Source organism: Hibiscus syriacus, unplaced genomic scaffold (assembly GCF_006381635.1).
Source record: "Hibiscus syriacus cultivar Baekdansim isolate YM2019G1 unplaced genomic scaffold, ASM638163v2 tig00019229_pilon, whole genome shotgun sequence".
NCBI lineage: Eukaryota > Viridiplantae > Streptophyta > Magnoliopsida > Malvales > Malvaceae > Hibiscus > Hibiscus syriacus.
The window spans coordinates 27,687-40,931 of record NW_024062468.1 but is presented as its reverse complement, the minus strand read 5'-3'; the positions used below and the strand labels follow the sequence as shown (position 1 = coordinate 40,931).

Below are 13,245 nucleotides of genomic sequence, written 5' to 3'. Positions count from 1 at the left end.
TTACAAAAAAAAAGCACATTTTCCTTAAATATTTACGTTTCAGACACCATTTGAAATAATATTCTCGATCTAACACCCTTTACAGAAAGGCGCGGCCTATACACCGCTTTTAAACTTTTTTTCTCTACTATAAATACGCTCTCAACTCGTAAACATTCACATCAATCCTCTCAACTAGAAGAATATCGTCGTTTCAGTACATATATTCAACATCATTGTTTCCGTTAACTTATACAGATTTCCATCCAAACGAAACAGACAACTTTCCATCTTATAACTGTAAAAAAATAAAATATTTAAATAAAATAATAAAAAAGTTAAATAATAAAATAATTAAATAAAATACTAACAAAATATTAAATATAACAAAATATACCTTATAAATAAAATTTGAATGAGGTTTGGTTTTTGAGAGGATTTGGTGTGGTGAAAATAGTTGAGAGTAGGGTATTTATAGGATGGGATGAATGGTGTGAACAGTCAGTTGGGTCGGTGGGATGGAAGGTGCATGTGTCGCGCCTTTCTGCAAAAGATATTAGATCGGGAATATTATCTCAAAGGGTGTCTGAAACGTAAATATTTAAGGATATTTTACGAATCTAGAAAATTTTTAAATATTTTCTATAAAATTATTTCTGCATTAAATTACACAATACAATTATGTCTACCAATTATCACTTGGCACTTTCTGATGCGTTTTGACCCTTTTAAAATCCTATACGTATATTATATTCTAGGATTTTAAAAAATAATTTTGCAGAAAAACCCTAAACCCTAAACCCTAAACCCCAAGAAATAATTAACACCGTCGAGAGATCCCAAAACCTAGTAAAAAACACTCTAGATTAAAAATTAATCGAATGAGTGCATTAGATTAAAAATTAAACATTCCCACATCCTTATCTGGGCACTTTTGTCATATCTCCCCAAAACGATTTAATCCCACCAGTAATTTTGGAGTTTCGTTTTACTCGAATTAAATTATTATATGTTAATCAAATTTGTTTTGACTCGTCCATATTAATTATTTTTAGATAAATTATACCAGACATCATTAAATTTTGTATTAATACAATTAGGTTATGCTCTCACATAAAATGCAATCTAATCAACACTTGCTCAACGAAAATTTTACAAATTTGTTCAAGTTTATTCTGACAATAACTGATTCCTTTATATAAAAATTTAGGTGTTAAAGTTTATTAAGTATATTTTATATAATATCATTTTTTGAAATTTTGAAATTTTATTTCATTACTAAAAATATAATTTACCTGAGTACTAAATAATATGGGTTTAGAATTAGAAAATGTCTAGAATCCAGTTGTGGAAAAGACAATCTGCAAAAGGTGAAGGGCTTCTTTTAACGTTTGCAAAAAGCTTAAAATGTGTCTCCAAAACAGAGTATACCATTGATTGGAAGACACAGTACCTTCCCCACCAAATTGCCTTTATTTTTTTTCTTCTCCCGCAGATGATATAGATATATGGAGCATCAAATACAATACCAAGAAGTTAACCAACCAGAAATTATAAATAAATAAAAAGGCAAAATTTCAAAGCCTGAATTGAAATAAAGCAAATCCCCCTGTAGTTTGCTTTGGGGAGTGCTATTACCACCTCACCCCACTTGCCCCCCTTTGATAACCTCATTAACACATCCAATTCCCTTTGTTTCTTCCTTTCAAGCCTAGCCTAGCCTAGCCACATCCCATTCCTTTTGTTTCTTCCTTCCAAGCCTTCTCTTTCTTCTTCTTCTTTCCCGGCCAAGATGATAATTTTTTTTAGATTTCTACCATGTCATGACAGCTATGGTTCCACGTTACGTGGCCATGACTTTAGCATATGGGTCTTTGAAATAGTGGAAGATATTCAATCCCGACCAGTGTTCCTGCATCAACCGCTTTGTTGCTCTCTTTGCCGTTCCTCTCCTCTCTTTTCACTTCATCGTCTCCAACAATCCCTACGCTATAAACTTTCGCTTCTTAGCTACTGACACTCTCCAAAAGATTATTATTCTTGTATTACTTGCTATTTGGATCAAAGTGAGCAGAAGGGGTTGCTTGGAATGGATCATCACCTTTTTCTTGTTGCGGAATACGGTTATCGGATAGAGTAAAATCGCAACTGATAATTTGAAAAAAATAAAAATGAAGATAAAGAAGACACAAATTTTACGTGAAAAATTCCTAAATAATATAGGGTAAAAACCATACGCAAAGATAGAAGAATTTCACTATGAGAAAATATGAATTACAATTTCTCTCGATCTTTCTCTCTTGATAAAAAGGAGAAAACAACTCTTAAGAAAACTCTCTAAATTTCCTAATATTGGGAGAAAGCTAGAATGATTTGGGATGATTTTGAAACTAAATGAGTTAAGATATTTATAGTTGAAGCTTAAGAACTAATCTTGTAAATACCTCAAATTACAATAACTAAATTTGGTAATTTCCCCTTACCAAAATTTCAACAAAAACAACCCCTTTTGACTAGCCTTCATTCGGTGCCCTTTTTTTGACAAATTTCATTCTTTTTTCAACAATTTCTGCCATGCACTTTCGATACATTATTAAGAATTTTCAACAATCTCCCACTTGAAGATTTGATTAAAACAATCATATCTTCACATCATTCTTTATACCTTGTACCATCATGTTGCTTACGTTTCTGATAGGCTACAAGAGGATCAACACCAGGTAAATTTATCAACATTGATTGCCTTCGTCATGAAATCTGTTATGTTGTTTTTGGTATGGATTTTCTGCATATCTACCTTCCCTTCTTCCACCTTTTCACGAATGAAATGGTACTGAACTCGTACGTGCTTTGTCCTTGAATGAAATGTTGGGTTCCTTGATAGATGCAAGGCGCTTTGACTATCACAAAACAGAGAAACATACTCTTGATTGTGCTCAAGCTCCTCCAATACCATCTTCGACCAAATTGCTTCTTTACTGGCTTGTGTAACTGCTACATATTCTGCCTCTGTTGTGGACGTAGCCACAACTGAATGCAATTTTGAAACCCAGCTTATAGCTCCACCAGCAAATTTAAACACATATCTTGTAGTAGATTTGTTTTTATCCAAATTCCTTGCATAGTCAGAATCAACATGCCCATTGATAAGTAAATGTGATCCTCCGTAACATAATGCAACATTTGAGGTCCCTTTGATGTATCTCAAAATCCTCTTTACTGTATTTCAATGTTCTTTGCATGGATTCGCTATGTACCGACTAACCACTCCCACTGCTTGTGCAATGTCTGGTCTTGTGCATATCATAACGAATATTAAACTTCCCACTGCTAATGCATACGGTACTCGAGACATCTCAACAATATATTCTTCACTGCTAAGACTCATATTGGAGACTAATTTAAAGTTAATAGGAAGATTGATAGAAATTGACTTACAATCTTGCATGTTGAATCGTGACAAGATCTTCTTCAAGTAATTCTTTTGTGAAAGCCAAATCTTCCTATTACTTCTGTCTCGGTGAATTTGCATCCCCAGAATCTTGTTTGCTGATACCAAGTCCTTTATTTCAAATTCCCTAGCCAGTTGTGCCTTCAATTTGTCAATATGATATTTGTTAGGTCATGCAACCAACATGTCATCCACAAACAACAACAATATAACAAAATCGTTATCACCAAACCTCTTGAAATAAGCACAAGGGCCTACATTAAGTATGTTGTATCCAAGGCACATAATGAAGGAATCAAATCTCTTATACCAATACCTCGGCGCCTGCTTTAGACCGTATAGAGATTTGTTCAACCTGCAAACCAAGTTCTTCTTTTCTTTTTCTTCAAAACCTTAAGGCTGGAGCATATAAATCTCTTCTTCAAGATTCTATGAAGAAATTTTTTTTTAACATCTAGATGCTCTAGATGTAAATTCAATGTAGCACACATTGCCAAGACTACTCGAACTGTTGTTAGTCGAACCACAGGAGAAAAGATTTCATTGAAATCAATATCTTCTTTTTGAGTATATCCTTTGACCACTAGTCTTGCACGATACCTCTCAACTTGATCGTTACCATTTTGCTTGATTTTGAAGACCCATTTGTTACCAATTGGCTTCTTTCCTTGTGGTAGTGGCACAAGGTCCCATGTATTATTTTTATGAAGGGATCCAATTTGTTCTTGCATCGCCATCATCCATAGTGAAGCATCTGACTCGTTTATTGCCTCCTGGAATGTTGATGGCTCAACGTCATCTATTAAAAGACAATATGCAATATTTCTTTTTATAACATAATATGAGTGCCAATTGGGACGTCTTCTCACACGATCTGATTGACGAGTTGTTGGAGCTTCAGAACTCTCTGGTTCTTGCTCATCATGTGTTGGTTCTTGCTTATCATATGCTGGTTCTTCTTCAGAAGAATCTCCTTGTTCAAACTCCTTTTCCACATGTATCTGTGTAGTCTCTGACTTTTCAGTGCTATCATCTTCTTCTTTTCTTTGTAGTTTATCTTCTACAATGATAACATCCATGCTGATGATCACTTTATTGGAAAAGGGATCCCACAAGTGATATCCCTTTACACCATCAATATACCCTAAGAATTTGCATTTCCTGGATTTTGGATCTAACTTTGAAATTTCTTGGGAGTTGTACATCACGTACGCAATACTTCCAAATACATGGAGGTTTGAATAATCAGCTAGTTTACCAGTCCACATCTCCATTGGTGTTTTTAGATCTATTACAATTGATGGAGCTCGATTCGCCAAATAACAAGCGGTATTGATTATTTCTGCCCAAAATGATTTTTCTAGGCTTACAACCCTTAATATTGCTCTTGTTCTTTCTAACAAGGTTATGTTCATCCGCTCTGTCACTCCATTTTTTTAGGATTGTTCGCCACTGTGAACTATCTTTTTATGCATTCTTTCCTGCAAAAGTCATCAAATTCTTCACTTGTGTATTCTTCTACATTATATGTTCTGAAACACTTGATCTTATTTCCAGAATCAAGTTTCACCCGCGCTTTGAAGTTTTTAAAAGTTGAAAATACGTCTGACTTCTTCTTAATAGGGTATACCCAACATCTCCTAGAGTAGTCATCAATAAATGAGACAAAGTATTTTGCTCCGTCTAGGGATGTAACTGGTGCTTGCCATACGTCAGAATGAACCAATTCTAGAACACTTTTGCCTCTAGAATTGGACGTGTTGAATTTCAACTGGTGTTGCTTACTTGTTATACAATGCTCACACAAAGTACGTGATACATTTGTTAGGCCTGTAAGTAGCTTTTGCTCCACAAGAACTTTCATTCCTTGTTCTGACATGTGTACAAGTTTATGATGTCATAGCATTGCAGAATCTGAACTATATGAGGCAACATATGTTTCTCCTTCTAGCAAAGTCTCTCCCTTCAGTATGTACAAGTTTACAACTATTTTTTTGCCTTTCATCACCACAAGCGCTCCATGGAACACCTTTATGATTCCTTTCTGTGTTTCAATCTTGCTTGCATTATTATCCAATAATCCGTAGGATAATAAATTTTTCTTCAGGCCTTTCACGTGCCGCACATCTCGAACAACTTTAATTGTTCCATCATACATTTTCTATTTGATGGTTCCAATGCCAACGATCTCTAAGGTATGATCATTGCAACTATACACAGATCCTCCTGAGACAGGTTCATAATGATGTATCATTCTCTTCTTGAGGTCATGTGATATGTTGCTCCTGAATCAATAAGTCATATATCTGCAAATCTCTTTCTACCTTCCACGGTGGTTGACACTTCACAATATAGAACATCTCCATCATCTGAAGTGTTTGCGGTATTGCCTTGTGGATTGGAGTTTTTACCTAGACTCCAACAATCCTTCTTCAAGTGACCCTTCTTTACACAGTTGTAGCACTTTAAATTCTTCTTGCTTCTCGACTTTGATCTACCATGTTTGTGACTGCTGTTTTGGCCACGTTCTGTTGATCTTCCTTTCATCGTTGTCAACGCTTCTGCTTGTTGTAGATTTACTTGTCTGTCTTCCTTGTTCTTGCGCCGATTTTCTTCTTGTAGAACAACAGCTGCAACGTCATCGAAGATTAGAGTGGTGACATTATTGTTTGTCAAGCTGATGATAAGTTGATCATACTAATCAAGTAGACTTTGAAGTAGAAGTCCATCACGTTCTTGTTCTCCCATTGTACATCTTAAGGATGTAAGCTGAGAAAATAAAATGTTTAGTGTGTTTAAGTGCTCCGTAACTGAAGTAGATTCTGACATACGGAGAGTGTACAATTTCCTCTTAAGGAAAATTTTATTGTGCAACGATTTGGCCTCATACAGTTTGATGAGATGATCTCATATCTCCTTAGTTGTCTTCTTCTTCTCGATGCTTGACAATACTTATCTGCTAATGCTAGATGAAAGTTTGTCATAGCATTCCCGTCCATTTCGATTCATTTGTTGTCATCTGTGAAATTTATCGGTCTTTCACTGATAGCTGCTAGACAACTGTCTTTCCTCGGGATGACCTTCATCTTCAATTTCCACAATGAGAAATTTCTTCCATTGAACTTTTCAATATCAAATTTCGCTGCCATAACTTTTAATACGGATGGCTCTCACTATTTCATTATCGTGAATAGTTCTCTGGAACCTTCAAAGAATGGGTAATACCTTCTTACTTTCTTATGTTGGAGGATCAACCTTTTGGTGGCAACCACAAAGACAATGAGTAGATATTACACACTCAAATCTAGCTCTGATGTCAATTGTTACGGAATACGGCTATCGGATAGAGTAAAATTGCAACTGACAATTTGAAAAAAATAAAAATAAAGATAAAAAAGACACAAATTTTACGTAGAAAACCCCTAAATAATATAGGATAAAAACCACGGGCAAAGGTAGAAGAATTTCACAATGAGAAAATATGAATTACAACTTCTCTCGATCTAACAAGGAGAAAACAATAACAATTCGTTCACGTTCGTTCATTTAAATGATAAACGAACACAAACGAACGAACATAAACGAACACAAACAAACGAACATAAACGAACATAATAAATAAACATAAACGAACACAATAAACGAACATAAACTAATAACACAAACACAAAAAATAAACTTATTCGAGCACAACAAATGAATGTAAAAAAAAGTAAACAACAAGAATAACAACTTAAAATTCATTAATATAATCTGCAACTTTAGAGTTAATTTGTTTAAATGCGACAAAAATATACATAAATCATAAATAAGCTATATGAACATAATAAAGTCTTAAAGTTAATTTGTTCAACAAAACAATCTTCTTGAAATCCAAACAACTTCAATAATCTTCGTAACATATTCAACTTGTCGTCTGTTCTAAGATAAATGAACGAACATAAATGACCGAACATAAATGACCCGACATAAATGAACATAAATGAACAAATATAAACGAACATATAATCAAACGTTCACGAACGTAAATGAACGAACAAGCCCTTTGTTCGTGTTCGTTCATTTAATTAAACGAACGCAAAATCTTGTTCATATTCGTTCTTTTAATAAATAAACGAACATAAGCGAACTTCCCGCCGCACGGTTCATGAACGGTTCGCTGAACGTTCAGTTCATTTACAGGCCTAGGTTAGGGTATTTACAGTTGAAACTTAAGGATTAATCTTTTAAATACTTTAAAGTACAGGGACTAAATTTGGTAATTTTCCCTTACCAAAATTTCAACAAAAAACAGTACATTTTAACTAGCCTACATTCGGTGCCCTTTTTTTTGTTGACAAATTTCATTCTTTTTTCAACAATTTATGCCATGCATTTTCGGTGCATTATTAAGAATTTTCAACATTTCTCGCTCTCTACGCTTCCCAAAACTTTGGTTATGGGCATTCCTTTGCTTAATGGCATGTACGGTGACTTTTCCGGGAGCTTAATGGTGCAGATAGTCGTCCTTCAATGCATTATCTGGTACACTTTGATGTTTTTTCTGTTTTAATTTAGAGCACCCAGAATGCTCATCTCTGAGTAATTTCCCCACATCGCTGGCTCTATTATCTCAATCCATGTGGATTCGGATGTCATGTCACTTGACAGTCGACAGCCTCTGGAAACGGAAGCTGAGATGAAAGATGGTAAGCTTCATGTTACTGTGAGAAAGTCCAATGCCTCAAGATCAGATATTTTGTCCAGAAGGTCCCATTCCCATGGTTTTTCTTCCACAACTTCACGCCCTTCCGATCTAACCAATGCCGAGATTTACTCTTTGCAATCATCCAGAAACCCAATACCCAGAGGCTCCAGCTTCAATCACACCGATTTCTACTCCATGATGGCTGGGGGACGCAACTCTAATTTCGGTGCAACTCCCAGGCATTCCAACTATGATGGTGTCAATTACCCGCCTCCTAATCCCGCTATGTTCTCCAATGCAAATGCGAAGAAGCCTAATGCTCAGCCCCACCAAAAGTCTGAAGGTCTTCCCGTGTTTGTTTGGAGTTCCAGTGCCTCTCCTGTATCCGATGTCTTTGGTGCCCATCATCATTAAGTCAGATTGCTCGTCTCCCAAGGGAAAGGTATATATATATTTTGCTTACGCAATAAGATTAATGATGGTTGTTATGGTGGTACTTTGTTTTGTTGCAGCTGAAGGGCACAAGGAGAATGGTGAGGAGTACATGGAGAGAGAGGACTTGAGCTTTGCTAAGGGAGGATTGAACGGAGACGATGGTGAAAAAGTTGTGGGCGATGGCACTGCCAAGCCAAGCCCAAAACAATGCCTCCAACAACGGTGATGACAAGGCTCATACTCATCATGATTTGGAGAAAGCATATAAGGAACCCCAACACCTATGCAAGCTTAATAGGACTCACGTGGTCTCTAATCTCGTTCAGGCCTCAAACCTATTCCACATACAAACTCTGTGCGTGTGTTTAACTTGAACTTTATTTATTTTTTCTTGTAGGTGGAACGTAGAAATGCCTGCGATTATAGCCAAGTCCATTTCGATTCTGTCAGATGCAGGCCTTGGCATGGCCATGTTTAGTCTCGGTCAGTAAATTACGCAACCTTTTTTTTTTACTTCGAAACAACAGAATCTCTGTCTTCCCGACACTCCCACTCTTGATGATCATTACAGTGTTGTAATAAAGCAAGCAAAGTAAGAAAAACAGTGTGGAGTGGTGTGATGATAATGTGTTGATGTTGAGCAAGGGGAATCTGACTATTCTGTACTGTGTGTGTGTGTGTATATAGCATGTCTTTTGCTTTATTGGTCAGTTTTTGTCTTGGATTTGATATGATGATGAAAGTGTCTTTTGGTTTTTTTTTTTTTAAATGTGGATAAACAGGGCTGTTCATGGCATTGCAACCAAGGATCATAGCATGTGGGAATTCGGTTGCAGCTTTTGCTATGGCCGTGAGATTCCTTACAGGTCCAACTGTCATGGTAGCCGCTTCCATTGCTGTTGGCCTTCGTGGCGTCCTCTTACGTCTTGGCATTGTCCAGGTCATCTTATATTATATATTCGCTGCTTTATTTACTTACTATCAAGATAATCTTATTTTTCCAGTACATTAAATAACTGTAAAATCAATGTGACCAGTTAATTAAACAAACAAAACTATTAACGGTTTTTAATGAAATAGAATAATTCTAACTGTGCCTCTTTGTTTTGGTTACTAAACCAAAAAAACAGGCAGCTCTCCCTCAAGGAATCGTCCCCTTCGTCTTTGCTAAGGAATACAGCCTGCACCCTGATATTCTCAGCACAGCGTCAGTGTTTTATTCTTGATTAAAGCTTCTTACGCTTTGCTCTTACTACGGCAATTAACTGCTGTGACCAATTAATGCTTGTTGTGCCTTGAATTGCAGTGTTATATTTGGGATGCTAATAGCATTGCCCATGCCGCTTGTATATTACATTTTATTGGGGATATGAAGAATGAGTTGAGGGACCCAATGAGCCTCGATTTCAAAGGTCAGAGACATGGACTCATGACTAGATACTGAATTTTGTAAAAGCTTATCTGTAGTAAAAACTATAGTCTTTCTCTAGCTAATTAAACAATTTTGAGCCATCATCATTTTACTCCAACCTCTTTTGCAAAGCCATCCACATGTGATGATGGATCTTAGCAACCATCAAATTCATCTTTATTTAAATCATTAAACAGGAAAAACAAAAACTATCATACCCAATTAATACACAGCAGCAGCATTATCATAGCAAAGTCAATTCCATAGGAATCAAGCATGTCAATAAAAAAATAAGAAAGGTAGGCATAACAACCTGACATTTATGTTTCGCATAAAAAAACTTTTGATTTAGATTATTAAAATTAAATAATCATAGTTGAATTTGATGTTTATGGTAGATGGCGTACAGTGCATGGCAAACATGACGGCTACTTTTATTTAGCACAAAGATCACTGAAAAGCTTATAATTAGATTTGGATAGACTTAAATGGAATCTTTTCTCGCACTTTTAAAATCATTTATTTCAGCTTTAATTGCATGATAAAAGTAAGTCGGCATTCTTTTTCCTGAATCTCGCATCAGTAGAGAAATAGAAGGGAATCAGAAAGGAGTAGAAAATGGAAAAGTTTAATTAAAGAATTTATTTTTAATACGATTACAACATAATACGATTACAACATATTAGAGAAAAAAGCATTAGTTTTTGCAAAAGAGAATGGCCGTTCGGTCTTTCCGTAGACAATCCTTGTACGGTTTAATAGAAATAATAACCTCAAAAATATTATCGTCGTAGAGACTAACAGGAAATCAAATGACAAAAGTCATTGCAAATAAACCTTTTTGATTAGTAATAATATAAATAATTCTAATTAAATTTGAATATAGTTTTTATCAATCTTGAGCGGTTCACTTGTTTTGTCCGGAAAGATTATTTTAAATTATTATATGAATATAAAGAGAAGAAAGTATATTAATGATAATCTTAAATCTCTGAAAATATAATTTTGTTTTGCATATATATATAAATCAAACTTTGCGTGCTGAACTTCCATGCATTAAAGCAATAATAATAATTTGCAGGTGGCGTGGAAGACATAATTAATTACAACACTCGGTTGTGGACCATCATTCGTGATTATTTATAAAATCAACATTTGAATATTGAGTAAAAGAAAGTAGAAAACCATATTATGTGACACATGCACTTGTTTTGTTTGGGATTTGTTTTACGAATGGACACGGGAAGGAAGGAATTAGGAATATGGAGCTTTTCCAAAAAAAAAAAGGGCCTTTTAATGTGTTGCTTCGGGTCCATGTGTTTTGTTTTAGCTTGGGCCTATTAATTTGTGTTGATCCAACAAAATACAAATTCTATGTCATTAATTCACTGCTCCGAAATCCAACCCATCATACCATATAACCAAACACAAAAAGGAAGATGAAGATGTTAATGGAATTGGATTTTTTAAAGGGCAACTGAACTGTACTCCCAATTTACAAGGAAAGAAACTCGGGCACTGCTTAATTTCAACGCCAATCCTTGTGCTTCTGTTTTTCCTGTGTTTCGTTGCTTGTTGTGATAGATGGTCATGCAGCAATGTGATAGCATTAACCAAGTAGGATGGTCACAGTCGGATTAGGGTATTTTTTGTCAACTTAACTCAGCCTGAATATATATATCATCTACCTAAATTCGAATCAACTAAAAAATTTTATATCTTCCACTGGATCCCATCCGACCTGATCGGAGTTTTTTCACCTTTTTCCAAGCTTAAATTTTTTTCTAAAAAAAGTAACCTTATTAAATCAATAAGATAAAAAAGGGTTAAATTTACATCCTCGTAACCAAGAGGAAGACAGAGTGATTCCTTTGCACATGTGAAATTGGAATGGGGATTAGAAACAGACAAAGGTCGCGCTGAGTACCCTGAGAACCTCGATTATCGACAATGCCTTTTCCCTCTTTATTTTCCACTGTTTTTTTTTTACTTTGTCAATGATAATTAAAATCATTCACTTATTCCGGTGATTTTTTTGATATATCACCGTTTAACAGTATATTTTTTTATAATATATCGTTCAGATTAAATTTTTTGATCTAACACTTTTTTGTAGAAAGGCACGCTCTATGTAATACGTTTTACGTTGATTTAGTATCACGTGGGGTAAGGCGCACTCCCTAAAGCGTGCCTTATACTGACATGATATACACGTGTGTAAAGGAGATATAACATGATGAAGGGGCCGCACCTTACCCCAAAATCTACCACGCATCACAAAGACGAGCCCCCGCGGCGCACCTTAGCTATAATTACCTACATACCCCGACGTTTCACACCCCAATCTCTCCCTATAAATATCCTCTTCCCCAATCACTTTCATTACACCAAATTCTCTCAACTTCTCTCAAATATTCTTATAATCTCTGTCTAAGGTATATTTTATTATATTTTTAATATTTTGTATTTAATTTATTTAATATTTTATTTAATTAATTTTTTTGCAAATATAAAATGGAAGACAGTCTACTTCGCTCGGATGGAAATCATATATCTCGACACTTTGCTGATACGATAATATTTTAACGTTTTAATTTAATTAAAATTATTATTAATAATTTGTTGATTTATTTAATGCATGATTATTAGATTAAGAATTAATTTTCACACTCAGCGATGTCTGGGTTTTATGAGTTTTCCCAGTTTTCGCATGCCGGTGGGATAGTCCGTCATACACCTCAAGGGTCCTTATTCTATGGAGGTGCTTCATCGTCATCAGCTCCTCATCAACAAAATTTAGCTGCTCATGACGACGACGACGACGAGGAGGATGAGGAGGAGGACGACGACGACGACGATGATGATGACATCGAGGAGTCACTACCAGTGATACGAAGAAATCCTCCTCGAGACTGACAGCCACCGCCCTGCGGAACACATTCGCGTCGCATGCATCGATATATTTTGTTTTTTTATTATATTTGTATTTAGTACTTTTTATTGTAGTTGTTTATTGAATTTTTTTATTGTAATTTTTTTATTTATCATTTAATACTTACTTTAATTTGTTAATATGATTGAATTTATTTTAATTTATTTTGTTAAATTTGTTAGACTTTTTGTTAATTTATTTTGCTTAATTTTGTTTATTACCATTTAATATTAATTATTGTAATTTGGTTATCATTTACCATTTAATACTTATTGTATCGTTAATATAAGTTATTCGTTAATATAACACCAACGTCCAAGCTCGTATAGTTGTATCGTTTTTTTAATCTT

General features: G+C 35.0%; 1 pseudogene; it reads left to right on the top strand.

Annotated features, from left to right (window-relative positions):
* Positions 1-1,811: 1,811 nt before the first annotated feature.
* On the top strand, positions 1,812-9,978 carry LOC120209571 (annotated as a pseudogene).
* Positions 9,979-13,245: the final 3,267 nt, after the last annotated feature.